This window comes from Macaca nemestrina, unplaced genomic scaffold (assembly GCF_043159975.1).
Source record: "Macaca nemestrina isolate mMacNem1 unplaced genomic scaffold, mMacNem.hap1 Scaffold_47, whole genome shotgun sequence".
In the NCBI taxonomy this organism is placed as follows: domain Eukaryota; kingdom Metazoa; phylum Chordata; class Mammalia; order Primates; family Cercopithecidae; genus Macaca; species Macaca nemestrina.
Window position 1 is genome coordinate 63,503 of NW_027257676.1, and position 16,577 is coordinate 80,079.

Sequence of the window (16,577 nt, forward strand, 5' to 3'; positions counted from 1 at the left end):
TGTTATTTTCCCCATTCTAAAGATGAGAAAATGCAACTAAAGTAAAAAAGTTCACCTTCACGGCCCCCAGATAAATGGTAAAGGGCTGAGTATTTCTCATCATCTGGCTTCACTAAAACCTCGGATCCACTTCCTAATTGAACCTGTCCTCCCAGTCTTTTTATTAAAGTATGTTTCCAAATGCAGCTGATTGGTTATCTCTAGCCATTCTGTTTGCCTTCAGGCAGGGAAAGAGCAGAATCTACTGTTAACATGTAAAGAATTACTATTTCATGGCCATTCATTTTCTTTTTTAAATAGACATATTGCAAGCCAGTCCTGACCACACAAAGACCACTTGCTGTTTCTGGCTATAACATAAATATTTAATTAAAGGGAAAACTACTTTGAGCCAGTCTTTTATAAGGCATAAATTATACTAGCTTTGTGCTACACTTTTGCAATTTCCCAAATCCATCTGTTACTTATCCCAGAGTTTTTGTCAGCTTGGAAAACTTAGGAGGCGTATTCACCTGGGTTTTAGAAATGTTTCCAGGAGGCCGGCCATGGTGGTGCGCTTGTAATCCCAGCACTTTGGGAGGCCGAGGTGGGTGGATCATGCAGTCAGGAGTTCGAGACCATCCTAACCAACATGGTGAAATACTGTCTCTACTAAAAATATAAAAATTAGCCAGGCGTGGTGTCAAGCGCCTGTAGTCCCAGCTACTCAGGAGGCTGAGGCAGAAAAATCACTTGAACCTGGGAGGTGGAGGTTGGAGTGAGCCAAGATTGTGCCATTGCACTCCAACATGGGCGACAGAGTGAGATTCCATCTAAAAAAAAAAAAAAAAAAAAAAGACAAAAGAAATATTTCCAGGAGATGCACGTGCAATCTTTGAGCTTCTATTTCTAGAAGAGAACCATCTAATCAACTGTCACTATAAGAATCTGGATTTGTAGTTAGGCAAGGTGGCATGCACCTGTACTCCCAGCTACTTGGGAGGCTGAGGCAGGAGGATGACTTGAGCCTAGCAGTTCAAGGCTATAGCACACCACGATTGCACCTGCGAGCCTGATGTCTACCTGGTGACTCCTGTCCTGTGCTACCTGGGGCCTGGGGGGCTTCTGCCAAATGGCCAGAGGCATCTGGAGTGAGGGATGAGCATACATGGACATCGCTGGAAAAGAAAGGCGCTCACTCCCACCATTCCTGAAGCAGGAGCCTCGAGATGTGGGGATGCAGCACGATTACATCTTGCTCTCTTGAGTATCTCCCACCAAGTGAACAGGCTACGGGGCTGACTCTAGGATGTGGGTTCCTGGTTACCAGAATTCTTTTTTTTTTTTTTGAGATAGAGTCTCATTCTGTTGCCCAGGCTGGAGTGCAGTGGCACGATCTCAGCTCACTGCAACCTCCACCTCCTGGGTTCAATCAATTCTCCTGCCTCAGTCTCCTGAGTAGCTGAGATTACAGGCACGAGGCGTGCACCACCACACTCAGCTAGATTTTTTCCAATTTTTAATTTTTTTGTATTTTTAGTAGAGATGGGGGTTTTACCATTTTGATCAGGCTGGTCTCGAACTCCTGACCTCATGATCTGCCCACCTCAGCCTCCCAAAGTGCTGGGATTGCGGGTGTGAGCCTCCAGGCCTGTTTACCAAAATTCTAAGTTCCCTTAGGGTCTGTCGCCAAGGAAGTGAGGTTACTTCTTTAAGGTTCCATCCCCTCAGTCTCCTCCTTCCAGAAGACCTACTCAGGACCCCACTGGGCTGCTGACTGTTCACCCTCCCCACAGGTCAACTCCTTACCTGTACACAGTTATGTCCACCCAGGGCCTCTTGGACACCTGCACCTGATGTTCACCATGGGCCTAGGAATCCACTTGGGGCCTGGAATCCTACAGGGGCCTAATGTTACCCTGCAGATTGGGTAGGCTCCTGGGGACCAGGTATCAACCTGGGGACTGTGGTTGACCTGTGGGCTGATGTCCACCTGGGGACTGGGTATTCACCTGGGGCCCTATGTGCACCTGGGGCCGAATGTCCCCCTCAGGATGAATTCCACCTCGGGTCTGTATGTCCACCTGGGACCTGATGTCTGCCTTAGATCTATGTCCCACTAGGGCCTTGCATTCACCGGGGACTTGTATCCAGCTGTGTCCTGATGACCTACTGCATCCTGTTGTTCACCTAAGGTCTGGTGCCCACCTGGGGCCTGGTGATCACCTGGGAGCTGGATATCAACCTGGGGCCTGGGTGTCCACTTAAGGCCTGATGTGTGCCTAGGGCCTGAATGTCCATCTGGGGAATGGATGTCCACCTTGGGTCTGATGTCCACCTGAAGTTGGGTATCTACCTAAGGCATGGTGTCTACCTGTGGCCTGATGTCCACATGAGTCTGGGTTTCAGCTGGGGCCTGCTGTACATCTGGGACCTTGGTGTCCAACTGAGGCCTGATGTCTACCTGGTGACTGTCATCCTCTTGAGGCCTGATGTCCACCTTGGAATGGTTTATGCATGGAAATGGTTATGTCCACCTGGGGCTGGATGTCGCCCAGGGGCTAGATGTCCACCTGTGGCCCCGTGTTCACCTAGGGCCTAATGCCCACCTGGGGCATGGTGTTCACCTGGGACTGGGGTGTTTACATAGGGCCTGATGTCCCGCTGGTGCCTAGATACCCACCGGGGGCCTTGTGTTAACCTGGGGACTGGTATCCAGCTGGGTCCTAATGACCACCTGGGTTGAATTATTCACCTAGAGTGTGGTGTTCACTTAGGGCTTGAGTGCCAGCCTTGGACCTGGTGTCCACCTGGGACTTGGGTATCAAACCAGGAGTTGGTGTCCAGTTGAGACATCAGGTGAACCTGAGGTCTGAGTGTTCGCATGAGGCCAGATGACCACTGGGGGTCTGAATGTCAACCTGGTGTCTGAAATTCACTGGGAGCCTGGGTATCCACCTTGGGCCTGATGTCCACTGGGGGACTGATGTTCACCTTTGATCTCATGTTCACCTGGAAACTGTGTATTCACCCATGGCCTGAGGGTCACTTGGGGTTGAATGTCCAACTGTGGCCAGATGTGCACCTGGAAGCTGGGCATCCACCTGGAGCCTGATGTTCAGCTGGAGCCTGGAGTTCAACTGAGGCATGATGTCTACCTGAAGCTTGATGTTCATCTGGGTGCTGGATGTTCACCTGGGGCCTGATATCCACCTGAGGCCTGAGGACCCTTCTCGGGCCTAATGTCCACAAGTTGGCCTGGTATTCATCTGGTGCCTTGGTGTTGACCTGTGGCCTAATGTACTCCTGGGTTCTAGTGTCCTCTTGGGGCCTGATGTCTACCAGGATCCTGGTATCCACCTAGGGCCTGATATTCACCTGGAGACTAGGAATCCACTTGATAACTGGTGCCCATCTGTGTCCTGATATTCACCTTGGGACTGGGTAAACACCTGAGACCTGATGTCCACTTAGGGCATAAATGTGTATTTGGGGTCTAGTGTTCACGTGGGGCCTGATGTCAACCTTGAGCCTAGGTATTCACCAGGGGACTAGTGTCCAGCTGGGGCCAGATGTTCACTTGGGGCCTGGTGTCAACTTGAAGCATGGTTGTCAACCTAGGACCTGATTTACAGTCCAGTGTCCACCTTGGGCCTGTTTTCTACCTGGGTCCTGTGTGTCCTCATAGACCCTGGTGTCAATTTGGGGCCTGGGTATTTAGCTGGGGCCTGGATATTCATGGGTACATCATGTCTACTGGGGTCTTTGTGTTAATCTGAACTCTGATGTCCACCTAGGGATTGGGTATCCACCTAAGGCTTGGCGTTTACGTGGGGTCTGTAACACCAGGTTCCAGATGAACTCAGATGTCCACCTGAGATGTGATGATGACCTGAGTTATAAGTATTCACATAAGGCCTGGTGTCAACTTGGGACCTAGGGCCTGGGTGTCTACCCGGGGCCTGACTTCCAAGTAGTTCTTGTGTCAACATGGAACCTGATGTACACTTTGGGCCTAGGTTACCTCCTGATGACTAAGGTCCATATGGTTCCTGAGGACCACCTGAGGCCTGGTATTAATTTAGAGCCTAGTATCCACCTGGGGTCCAGGTGTCCACCTGAGACGTGATGTTCACCTGGAGTGTAGCAGTTCACCTGGGGCCTGGTTTCCACCTTGAGTGTGTGTATCCAACTGAGTGCTGGTGTCCACCTGGAGTCCAGTGCATACCTGGGGCCTGCTGTACACATGGGGCCTGGCCATCTACCTAGGACCTGATGTTCAGATAAGGGCTGGAGTTCTCCTGGCCTGGTGTCCACATGGAGCCTGGGTGTATACCTGGAGCCTGATGCCCCACGTGGATACCTGGGCCCCAGTGGTCATCAGATCCTAGGAAACTTTCAGGCCGCAGGTACACATAAAGCTCCAAGTGGCCACGTAGGCCACAGGTTGATTCACAGGATCCAGGTGGACACTTGGTGCAAGATGAACACCATGCCCTAGGTGAACACCAAGCCCCAGGTGTCTAACTAGTTTTCAAGCAGACACTAGGCACTAGATTGACACACAGGTACCAGGTGGATATCAGGCCCCAGGTGAACACCGGGTCCCAGGTGGTTGGGTTACATATACCATAGGTGGCCATCAGGTCCCAGGCCAATATCCACTCCTCAGTTGGAAATCAGGATCCAGGCGGATACCCATGTCCTAAGTGAACACCAGGTTCCAAATGAACATCAGACTCCAAGTGAACACACAGGCCCCAGTTCAATACCAGCCTCAGGTAGACATCAAGACCCCAGGCCCAATGTGCATGCCTAGTCTCTTGGAATACATCATGTGCAAGGCGAAGACCAGACTCCAGGTAGACATCTGGTGCCAGGTGGACATCTGGCTGCAGGTGGACATCAGGCCTCAGGTGGATACCCAGTCTACAGGTATAAATCAGGCCCCACTATTTCATCAGGCCCCAGTTAAACACTTGACTAAAGGTGTGCATCAAGACCCAGGTTGACACCCAGGTTTCAGGGGCACACTGGGCCCAAAGTGTACACCCGTGCCCAGGTGGACATCAGGCCCAAGGTGTACACCAGACCCCAAGTGGACATCAGGCTCCAGGTTGATGCCAGTCTCTAGGTAGATCCTTTAGCTCCAATTGGTCATCAGGCCCAAGGTGGATACCTTGACCCCAGGGGGTCACCAGGTCACAGGCAGGCCCCAGGTGGACACTAGGCCCTAGGTTAACACAAGGTCTGACATGGTTTCAGCCCCCATGTGGACTTTAGTCATAAGGAGCTTACCTAGGCCCTAAGTGGACATCAGGCCCCAGGTTGACACACTGAACCAGGTAGAAGTCAGGCTCTAAGTAAACATCCAGGCCCTAGGTAAATACTTCAGTCCCAAGCCAACGTCAGGACCTATGTGAACACCCAGACTCCAGGCAGACGTCAGGCCCCAGGTGAACACTGAATTCAAGATGGTCATCAGGCCCCAGGTTGACACATAGGCCTCAGGTAGACAACAGGCACAGGTGAACTTCAGGCTTCATATGAACATCAGGCTCCAGGAAGAAATCTGTGCCCCAATTAAACACCAAGTCTTAGGTAGACATCAGGCCTCAAATGGATGCCCAGTCCCCAGATGGATATAAGGCCTCAGAGAAACACCAGGCCCCAGTTAGACATTAGACACCAGGTGGACACAAAATCCAAAATTGACAAATGGGATCTAATTAAACTAAAGAGCTTCTTTAGATACTGTGAGGCTTGATGTTAATCTGTGGCCAGATGTCCATCTGATGCTTGATGTCCACCTTAGTCCTGGGTGTCTACTAGAGACCTCATGTCCAACTAGAGCTTAGGAAACCACTGGGGACTTCGTGTAAACCTGGGGACTGGTATGCAGCTGGGTCCTAATGATTCCCTGAGTCATATTATTCACCTAGGGCCTGGTGTCCACTTGGGGCTTGAATGTCAACCTTAGGTCTTGTGTTCATCTTTGACCTGGTGTCCACCTGGGACTTGGGTATCAACCTGAAGGCTTGATGTCTAGTTAAGGTGTCATGACCACCTGGGGACTGAATGTCAATCTAGGGTCTGATGTAAACCTCTAGTTCAGTATCCACCTGGGCCTGGTCTTCACCTGGGGCCTGCTGTCTACCTGGGTCTTGCTGTCAATGTGGGGTCTGATGTAAACCTCTAGTTCAGTATCCACCTGGTGCCAGATGTCTTCCTCGAGACTTATATTCACTTTTGACTTGATGTCCACCTGGGGACTAGCTATCCATCCATGGTCTGATGTTCAGCTGGGCACAGATGTTGAACCGTGGCCAGAAGTGCACCTGGAGTCTGGAGTCTGGGCTTCCACCTGGAGCCTGATGTTTAGCTGGGGCTAGAGTTTACTTGGAGAATGATGTCCACCTGAAGTTTGATGTTCATCTCGGGCCTGATACCCACCTGGTGCCCAAGTATTCTCATGTGCCTAATGTCTACCAGTTGGCCTGGTGTTCATCTGAGGGCTTGGTGTCAACCGGTGGCTTTATGTACACCTGGATTCTAGTGTCCTCCTGGGGCCTTATGCCTACCAGGAATCTGGTGTACCCCTGGGGCCGTTGCTTTTGGTGTTTTAAAAATGAAGTCCTTGCCCATGTCTTAAAGCTCCAAAATGATTTTCTTTGACTTCATGTCTCACATTCAGGACATGCTCATGCAAGAGGTGGGTCCCCATGGTCTTAAGCAGCTCTGCCCCTGTGGCTTTGCAGGGTACAACCACCCCTCCTGGCTGATTTCGCGGGCTGGTGTCAAGTGTCTGGCTTTTCCAGGCAAACAGTGCAAGCTGTCAGTGGATCTACCATTCTGGGGTTTGGAGGATGGTGGCCATCTTCTCACAGCTCCACTAGGCAGTGCCCCGGTGGAGACTCTGTGTGGGGGCTCGCATCTCACATTTTCCTTCTATACCACCGTGGCAGAGGTTCTCCATGAGAGCTTCATTCCTGCAGCTCACCTCTACATGGACATCCAGCCATTTCTATACATCCTCTGAAATCTAGGAGGAGGTTTCCAAATCTCAGTTCTTGATTTCTGTGCACCTGCAGGCCCAACAACACATGTAAACCACCAAGGCTTGGGGCTTGCACCCTCTGAAGCAAAGGCTTGAATGCTACATTGGCCTCTTTTAGCCATACCTGGGATGCAGGGCACCAAGTCCTGAGACTGCACAAAGCAGCAAGGTCCTGGGGCAGGCCCATGAAACCATTTGTTCTTCCTAGGTCTCCAGGCATTTGATGGGAGGGGCTGCTGTGAAGACCTCTGACATGCCCTGGAGACATTTTCCCCCATTATATTGGTAATTAACATTTGACTCCTTGTTACTTATGCAAATTTCTGCTTCCAGCTTGAATTTCTCCTCAGAAAATGGGTTTTTCTTTTCTATTGTATCATCAGGCTGGAAATTTTTTCCAAACTTCTATGCTCTGCTTCCCTTTTAAATGTAATTTCCAATTACAAACCATATCTTTTTGAATACATAAAACTGAGTGCCTTTAACAGTACCCAATCCACCATTTGAACACTTTACCGCTTAGAAATTTCTTCCACTAGATGCCTTAAATCAACTCTCTCAAGCCCAAAGTTCCACCAATCTCTAGGGCAGGGTCAAAATGCTGCCAGCCTCTTTTCTAAAACATAGCAAGAGTCACCTTTATTTCAGTTCCCAACAAGTTCCTGTCAGCATTTTGATCAAAGCCATTGCCATTCAGCAAGTCTCTAGGAAATTCCAAACATTCCCACCTCTTCCTGTCCTCTTGTGAGCCCTCCAAACTGTTCCAAGCTCTGCCTGTTACCCAGTTCCAAGGACGTTTTTACATTTTTGGGTATCTTTGCAGCACCACCTCACTTTTGGTACCAATTTACTGTATTAGTCTGTTTTCATGCTGCTAATAAGGACATACCTGAGACTGGGACATTTATAAAGGTAAGAGGTTTAATGCACTCACAGTTCCACATGGCTGGGGAGGCCTCACAATCATGGCTGAAGGTGAATGAGGAGCAAAGTCACATCTTATATGGTGGCAGGCAATAGGGGAAGTGCCCTTTACAAAACCATCAGATCTCGTGAGACCTATTCACCATCATGAACACAGCACAGGAAAGACTCACCCTCGTGATTCAGTTACCTCCCATTGGGTCCCTCCCATGACACATGGAAATTGTGGGAGCTACAGTTCAAGATGAGATTTAGGTAGGGTCACAGCCAAACCATATCAGGCCCCACGTGAACGTATGTCACCAGGTAGACATCTGTCTCAAGGTGGACGTCAGGTCACATATATATACCCAAGCCCCAAGGGTACACTTAAGCTCTGGGTGGATGCCCAGGCCATAGGTAAATACAAGGCCCAAGGTGGACATCAGGCCCCAGGTGGACCCCCCACATCTCAAGTGCACAACAGGCCTCCTCCCTGCCATCAACATCAGGCCCCAGGTGGAAACCCAGTCCCAGGTGGACACCAGGCACTTGATGAACACTAGGACCCATGTGGTCACCAGGCCACAGTTGGACACCTGTCCCCAGTGAACAGCAGACCCTAGGTGTATACCTCATCTGCAGGTGTGCATCAGGCATTGGCTCTGGCCCTCAGCTGAACATCAGATCCCAGGATGTCACCCAGACCCCAGCTAAACACCAAGTATTAGGTGGACATCAGGCCCCAGGTGGACACCAGGCCTCAGGTGGATATCTAGGCCTTTGGGGAACATTAGGCCCCGGTGGATGCTGAGGCCCCATACAGATACATGGCCCTATGTGGACACCCAGGGTCCACGCGGACATTAGATTCTAGATGACCTTAGTCACATATGGCTGGGTCTACCTAGGGCCAATGACTGGGGCCTAGGTATCCAGCTGGGGCTAGATGTCTATCTGGAGCCTGATGTCCACCTCAGGCCTGGATGTCCACCTGGGCCATTGTGTTCCTCTTGAGCCCAGTGTCCACCTGGAACCTGGGTATCACCCTGTGACCTGTGTGTCCACTTGCAGCCTGATGTGCATCTGGAGCCTGAGTTTCCAGCTAGGACCTAATGACCATCTGGGACCCAGGAACACCCCTAGGGTATCTGGTTCCAGGTGTACACCAAGGCCCTAGGTAGATACCAGTCCCCAGGTAAACTCAAGACCATATCTGAATATCAGGTCCCAGGTGACTGCCAGAGCCCTATGTGTACATTAGGCTCTATTAGACACTGGATTCCAGGTGGACACTGGCCCCGAGGTTGACACACACAGTCCAGGTGGACGAAAGGCCCCATGGGTGTACTTGTGCTCCAAAAGTACATCAGTCCCCAGGTGAACATAAGACCACAGGGGGACATCAGGTCTCAGGTGCACATCTAGCCCTAGGTAAACCTCAGTTTTAAGTAAATAGCCAGTGGGCACACAGGTGCACAACAGACCCAAGGTGGACCCTGAACTCCAGGTGGGCATCAGGTCTTAGGTTGATAACCATGCACCAGGTGGACAGCAGTCCCCAAGTGAACACCTAGATTCAAGGTTGACATCAGGCCCCAGGTGTACACCAGGCCCCAAGTGAACACTAGGCCCTAGGTGAATACCTATGCCCCAAGTGGGCATCAGGTCCCAGGTAAGCACTCAAGTCCCAAGCTGAACATCAGGACCCAGGTGGACACCAGTCAGGAAAGATTCCTAGGACCTCAGTGAACATCAGGCCAACAGTAAAATCCCAGGCCCCAAGTGGATACTAGGCCCCAGGTATACATCAGGCCCCGAGAGGACATTGGAATCTATGTGCACATCAGGCTGCCAGTTGACCCCACATCCCCAGATAAACACCAGGCCAACTGGTGGAAATCAGGTGGCATGAGAAGGACACTTAGGCCCAGGTGGATACCCAGGCCCCAGTTGCACATCTGGCCACCCAGGACCCAGGTGGACATCAAACTTCAGGTGGACATCATGGCCTGGGTTAACCTTAGGCCCCAGTTGAACATCAAGTCCCAAGGGAATACCCAGGCCTCAGTTGCACATTTAGCCACAGTTGGCCATCTGGCCTCAGGTGGACATTTGGCTGTGGGTGAATATCCAGTCCTCAGGTGGACATTAGGTCAAAGGTGAACATCAGTCCCCAGGCGAACGTCAGGCTCAAGGTTGCCATAAGGTCCCAGGTGGACCCTGAACTTGAGGTCTACATCAGTCTGCAAGTTAACATCCAGGACCAGGTGGGTAGTACACCTTAGGTGAATACCAGACCTAAGTGGACATCAGGTCCCAGATAGAAACCAGGACTAGGTGGATACCTAGGCTCCTGGTGGATATCAGGCCTCAGGTGAACACCAGACCCCAGGTAGACATCAGGCACCATGTGGACACTCAGGCCCCCAGTGGACATCTGTCCCCAGGTGAATATCCATTTATAGGTTTACATCAGACCACAGTTATATTCCCAAGCCTTAAGCAGACAACAGGTTCCAGGAGAACCCCAAACCCCAGGAGTACACTCAAGCCCCAAGTGGACACCCAAGACCCTAGGTAGCTACAAGTCCCCCCGTGGACATTAGGCTCCAGATGGATATGAGACCCTAAGTAGATAGCTACGCTCTAACTGGACATCAGCCTCAGTTGGATTCCCAGGTCTTAGGTGTACATCAAGCCCGGGTGAACAACATGCCCCAGGGATTTATAAAGCCCCAGCTGGACACCAGTCTGCAGGTGGATACCTAATCCCCAGTTCGACATCAGTTCCCAAGTGGACACTAGGCCTCAAGTGAACAAAAAAGCCAGCTGTGTACCTAGTTCCCGGGTGGGCATCAGGCTGTAGGCTGACACACAGGCTCTAGGCAGATATCAGGCTCCACGTGGATGCCTATACCCAAGGTGGGTATCAGGTCCCAGGTCTATATCCAGTCCCCATCTGAACATCAGGATCCAGGTGGATACTCCTGCCCTAGGTGAATACCAGGTTCCAGATGAACTTCAGGCCCCAAATGGATACCTAGGCCCCTAATGAACATTGGGTGAACACCCAAGCACCAGATGGACACCTGTGATGCAGATGGACACCAGGTCCCAAATGCACACCAAGGCCTCAGGTGGATATCAGGCCCCAGGTAGATACTGTGCTCCAGGTGTATATTAACCCCTGTTTGACACCCAGGCCCCAGACAGACACCAGGACACAGGTGAACATAAGGCCCCAGGAGGATGCCAGGCCTTATGTGCATATTTGCCTTCAGGTGGACACCCAGGCCCCAGGTGAACATCAAGCTTCAGGTAATCATCAGGTCCCAGGCGGACATCAGAATCCAAATGGACACATAGGCCCCTGGTGGACCCCCAGATCCCAGGTAAAGACCAGGCCTCAGATGGATACCTAGGTCCAGAGTGGACATCAGGCCTGAGTTAGATGGTGAACTGCAGGTGGAAACCAGGGCCCAGCTGAACATCAGGCCCCAGATGTACACACAGACCCCAGGTAATGCCAGGCCTAAGGTAGACATCAGGCTCCAGGTGGACCCCAAGTCCCATGTGGATACCTAGTCTCTTGATGAACATCCCACTCAAGGTGGTCATCTGGCCACAGGTGGACATCAGGCTTCAGGTTTACATCAGGCTTCTGTTGGACACTGGACTGGAGGAGTGCATCAGGACCCAGGGTGATCTCCACGCCCCAGGTGGACATCACATTCCAGTTTGACTCCCAGACCCCAGGTGGACAATATGCCCTAGGTTAATGGCAGGCCTCAAGTGGTTCTCAGGCCCCATATGGACATCAGTTATATGGATTTATCTAGGACCCAAGTGAACAGTCAGGCCTCTGCCTGACCCCAAGAACCAAGTGGAAGTCAGGCCCCAAGTGGACACCCAGGCCCTAGGTAAATACCTTGATCCCAAGTCATTGCCAGGCTCTATGTGGAAACCCAGGCCCCAGGTGGGCATCAAGCCCCAGATGAACTCGGAACCCTAGGTGGACGTCAGGCATACGTAAACTTCAGGCCACAGCTGAACGTCAGATTTTTGGCAAACGTCCATGCCCCAGATGGGTATCAAGCTACAGGTGAACACCAGGCCCCAGGTGGACATCAGGAACCAGGTGAACACTCAGTCCCACGTGGACATCTGTGCCCAGGTACACATCCATCCCAAGGTGGATATCAGGTCACAGATGTACACCCAAGTTCCAGGCAGGCACCAGGCTCCAGGAGAACTCTAGAGCCCGTAAAGACACTCAGGGCCCACGTGGTTGCTTAGGCCCTAAGTAAATACAAGGCCCCAGGTGGACATCAGGCTCCAGTGAACACCAGCACCCAGGTGGGTACCTAGTCCTCAGATGTGCACCAGGTTGACACACAGTCCCCAGTTGAACTCTGGGTCCCAGCTGAACATGAGATATCAGGTGGTCACCAAGGCCTCAGATAAACACCAAATCTTAGGTGGCTATCAGGCCCAGGTGGACACCAGCCCTCAGATGGACACAGGTCACCAGGTAGATATCAGGCCCCAGGTGGATATCTAGGCCCATGGTGAACATCAGGTCCTAGTGGACACCCAGGCTTCATATGGACATCAGGCCCCATGTGGACACCTAGCCCCAGGTGAACATCACACTCCAGGTGGACAGCAGGCCCTAGATGGACATCAGGCCACAAGTGCATGTCTAGCCCCAGAGGGATTTTCAGCCCCAAGTGGACATCAGGTCCTGCATGGATAAACCATTTCCAGGAGGACACCAGTCACCAGGTAGACATCAGGCCACAGGCGAACACTGGACTCAGGCTGTATATCAGGCCCCAAGTTGACAACCAGGCCCGAAATGGACACCAAGGCCCCAGTGGACCACAGGCCCCAGCTGAACACCAGACTCATGTGGACCTCAGGCTGCAGGCAGACGCCATACCTAAGATAGATACCTAGGCTCTAGGTAGACATTAGATGGACACCAAGTCCCCAGGTTGTCATCAGGCCCTAGGTAGACATCAGGTTCCAGGCACACATTAGACCCCACGTGACACCCAGGCCCCAGTGATCACCAGCCTCAGTTGGACATGGAGGCCCAAGGTGGAATTAAGACCTGAGGAGGACATTTGTCCCTAGGTGCACATTAGGTCCCAGATGAATACTCAGTCCCCAGGTGGACATCAGGCCCCAGGTTGATACCTAGTCCTCAGGTGACTATCCAATCCCCAGTGTAACATTAGGCCCCTGTTGAATCCCAGGCCCCAAGTGGATTCCTAGGTCCCTGGCGAACACCAGGCACAGATCTACAAGCAGGCCCTGGGTGGACGTAACTATGTAAAGGTAAGGAGTTGACCTGCGGGGAGGGTGAGCAGTCAGCAGCCCAGTGGGGTCCTGAGTAGGTCTTATAGAAGGAAGCGGTTGAGGGGATGGAACCTTAAAGAAGTGACCTCACTTCCTTGATGACAGACCCTAACTGAACTTAGGATTCTGGTAACCAGGTCAGCCCTGGTAACCAGGTATCCTAGAGTCAGCCCTGTAGCCAGCTCACTGAGTGGGAGATTCTCAAGAAAGTAAGATGTTCTCATGCTACATCCCCACATCTCAAGGCTCCTACTTCAGGAAGGCCCAGAGTGAGAGCCATTTCTGACGATGCTGACGAAGGCTCATCCCTCACCCCAGATGCCTCTGTACATTTGGCAGAAGGCCCAGGTATCACAGGACAGCCCAGGGCAGGCTCTTCCAGGCTGAGGGTCACCACTGATACAAATGGGACTGCATCTGCACATTATCCTTGACAAGCTGGAGCCTCTGAAGCCCACTGATGTACAGGCACATGGTGAGGTGACCTCCAGTCTGGAAGACTATCTGGGAGTGCTGTTTTGGGGCTAAAATTCCTGTAAATTCAGTGAGGTTGTTTTTGTGTTTGGAAATTCCAGTGGAAAGTAAGTGACATTGGTGACCATTCTCCTTTCTCAGCTCCTGCTCCATGTGCAGAAATACAGTTATTTCCAGCACCAGCTGTTGAGTTAGTGCCAGCACCAGGGGAAGACCCCCTTCCAGGGACAGTGGTGGAGCTAGAGGCAGCTCCAGAGACCTCCTGTCCCTGCCTTGGGACTGCCGAAGTCTAGCCCAGTGAGGAGCTGCCTGACTTCATGTCACTTGCTCTAGCCACTGGCCTCAGCCATGGAGCTAAAAGCGTGGCTGAAGCTAGAGCTGGCACGGAGGGTTGGGCCAGCACTGCCCCAGCCAGCAGCTCCCACGCTACTCCCAGTCCGGGACACAGTGGGAGCCGTGGAGGCGGAGAACAGGGTGTGCAGTCTGGGATCCTCTGCCTTGCTAGAGAGGGGCTTCTCTTATTTGGCAGAACCACAGCCCTGCTACCGAAGAGCCTGCTGCTGCTGCTGGGTGTGTTTGCCTGCTTGAAGGAGTTGCTAGAGAGCAGGAAAAGAAGCCTGCAAGGAGGGGTTCCAGCAGCTCCTCCTGTCCCAGAGGTGGCCTCCTCCAGGCATGGAGGTTTGCTCTCTGCTGGGCATCTGGGCTGTTTGCTGCCTGGGATGGGCTCTTCTTGACAGGCAGGCAAAGGGTGAGGGAGTCAGGGGGTGTCTCCAAAGGAAGCTTCCAAACTCAGCAGCTGCACATCAGGGTCTCCATGCCTCCACCTGCCCAAGGATTTATTCATAGTGTTAGAATTAAAAGTTTATACAATGACATTTAAATAAAGTTTGACTTTTTGAAACTTGAATGCCTTCTTTCACTCCATAATGTTGCAGATGATATTTTTGAGGCATCCTGGAAACCTCTAACAGTTGTGTGCTTTTGTACTTTTACCTGTTTTGACTCCCTCAGGTTTATTGTGGAAAGAGGGATCATGTAGGTTCATTTCTCAGGCAGATAGATCACCTTTTACCATCAAAGATTTAGTATCAGTTTCTTTCCAAAAATTATGTATGCAAGTTGATATGTTGGTATTTTTGCTAATCTGGGGTTAAAACAGAATGCCATAGACTAGGTAACTAATAAACAACAAATTGACTTCTCACAGTTCTGGAGATGGTAAAATCTCAGGTCAAGTGGTCAGTGGATTCCATGTCTGGTGAGGGCTGGCTTTCTGTTTCATGGACAGCCATGTTTCTACTGTGTCCTCACATGACAGAAAGGATGGGATGAGGGATCTCTCTGTGGTCCCTTTGATAGGAGCATGAATCCCATACACGAGGTCTCTGCCTTCATGGCCTAATCACTTCCCAAGGCTCTACCTCCAAATCCCATCACACAGGGAAATGCGCAAAACTACGAAGGAAGGAGAAAGGAGAACCTAGTCCAGGTTTTCTGGTGACCCACAGCAAAATATGTCAAAATGGATGCCTGTCCATTGAGGACCACACACTCTCCAGGGTTGGACTGGCTCCCACAATAGTCTCATAGAGCCATGACTATGTTCTACCATCTGATTCTCCTTCCTATTAAAAAAAAAAAAAAAACACTTTTAGATGACACAAACACAAAATAGTAACCTAAAGACAATTGAAATAAACAGGATAACTAAATTTCACCAATAATGTCAAAAAAAAATGGGTGTCGGGCACTCTCTCTGCAGAGCTCCACACAGGAGACCAATGAGGAACTATTTGATGGGTCCAACTTCTCCATCTCCATGGACCAAGAGCAGGTGCGCCACACCACCAACTATGGCCAGCATGGGCCTGATGTCCATCTGGGGCTTAGGAATCCACCTGGGGTCTATATCCACCTTGGGCCTGGTGTTCATCTGGGGCCTCATATCCACATGGGTCCTGGGTGTAAACTTGGTGCCTGATGTCCACCTGAGGCCTATATATTCACTTGGGCCTATTGTTGACCTGGGGCCTAGTGTACATTTGGAGCCTTAAATCCACAAGCGACCTAGGTGTCTACCTGGGGACTGCTGCATAGCTGAAGCCAGATGTCCACCTGGATCCTGGTGTTCACCTGGGGTCTGCTATATACCTAGGGCTGCTATATACCTAGGACCTGATGTCCACTTGGGGCCTGGGTATCCTCCTGTGGTCCAGTGTCAACTTCTGGACATCTGGGGCCTGGAAGTCCACCTAGAGATCTGATATACACCTGGAGGCTACTGTCCACCTGGGCACTGATGCTTACTAGGAAAATGGTGTATACTTGGGACCAGGTATCCATTTGGGGCCCGGGTGTCCATTGTGGGCCTTGATGTTCATCTGGAACCTGGGTGCCCACTCAGGGATTGATGTTCACCAGGGACCTAAGTATTCTTCTGGGGCCTGATGTCCTTGTAGGACCTTGTGTTCTCCTAAAACCTGGGCCTCCACCTGTGGCCTAATGTCCATCTTGAGCCTTGGTGTTCACCTAGGGCCTGAAGTCCATCTGGGCATTGGGTATCCACCCAGGGACTGGTGTCGACCTGGGGCCTGATGTCCACCTGGTACTGGGTTTCCACTCAAGTCCTGATGTACATCTGGGGCCAGATTTTCATCTGGGACCTGATGTTCACTTAGACCTGTGTGTCCATCTGGGGCCTGATGTTCACCAGGTCCTAGGTATTTACTTGGGGCCTGATGTCCACTTGTCCTCAAACTGTGGGCACCTGGAGCTGAGAGACCTCTCAGTCATTTTC